Below are 1,264 nucleotides of genomic sequence, written 5' to 3'. Positions count from 1 at the left end.
CCTTAGCCATGGCTTTCTTAAAAGCCTCCGCCTTTTTAGACCTTTCCTCCTGTTCGGCATTTCTTTGCTTTTTGGTTTTTGCCCTTTCAGGAAAGAAAAGTGCCTCCTGTTTCCTTTCTAGTGTAGAGATTGACCTGTTGATGTCTTCCACTTGTTTTGCCACTTCAGCCTTTTCAAGCTTTTCTTTCCCAACTATTTGGCTCAGTCTTTGGCCTTTGTTTACTAAACTAGCTACCAAGATTTGCATTTCTGTGGTCTCTGTCTCAGGCGTTTGTTGTCTTTTCCTCTTCGCCTGCGATTGTCCGGGCGGTGTCTCCCAGCTTTCGCAGACAGGCGCTCTTTGGGTTTGACTTTGGTCTTCTCCCCATGTAAATGCCCTTTGCCTTGTCTGAGGCGGGGTTCTCATAACCCTAGTCGACTTACTAAATACGGAACGTTCCTCCATATCCTCAATTGGTTGTATGAGGGTACCTTGTTTTTCTAATCCTTGTCGTTCCAACTCCTCAGTCTTCGCGACAGTATCCTGTTTAGTTTGATCAGAATCCATACAATTCGATTTAATGGGCGAAGTAAAACGGGTTCGCCCCGGGGTTGACGCCCGTCCCGGGGTATGCCAAGAAAACCACTTCTTTCTCGCTAGGGGGTGGAGTTCTCCCCCACCCACGTCCGTCGCAGCCGACAGACGCTGCCCATGGGCGCTAGAAAGGGTAACCGACCACTGGGCTTTGGGATTTTTTACAGAGGTTTTCTTCCTCGCGGGCCGGCCGGCCAAGGCAAGCCCCCCGGTCAAGATTCCTGYTGCACGTACCCCGCTGCGCTCTCACGAGGTTGTTGCGCACCCAGGTCCTGGTTACGGTATTAATCCTCTCAATAGCGCTTGAGAGAGAGGTGGCTAGGTCTTCTCCGAGCATGCCCCCGCTCGCCTGCGGCCCCGCGGCCCCAGTCCCTAGAGGTATCCAGTTCTTCCCTTCGTCCCCAAGCTGAAGGGTGATTGCACATGTCCGTTTCTCATTGATATATTCTCAACCCTCGAAACATACCTGGCCTGCCCCTGTAACTGTCAGGTAACAAAGTTTGGTTGGTTGGTTGGTTGGTTTTCTATCATACATTAAAAATTTCAGTGCTCTATGATGAATAGTTATCGAGAAAATTTCTGATAAAGTCAAAAATATCGAGAATTTAAATCCGACTATAACTTCAAAACTACTACGAATTTTGCAGTTTAATTGACGCCAATCGATTCCCCGGAACATTTTACATAGGT

The sequence above is a fragment of the Tribolium madens genome, unplaced genomic scaffold (genome assembly GCF_015345945.1).
Source record: "Tribolium madens isolate multiple individuals breed KSU strain unplaced genomic scaffold, Tmad_KSU_1.1 Scaffold_1;HRSCAF=32;Tcas5.2_LG8, whole genome shotgun sequence".
NCBI classification, from domain to species: domain Eukaryota; kingdom Metazoa; phylum Arthropoda; class Insecta; order Coleoptera; family Tenebrionidae; genus Tribolium; species Tribolium madens.
Note: the sequence above shows the minus strand (reverse complement) of the source record.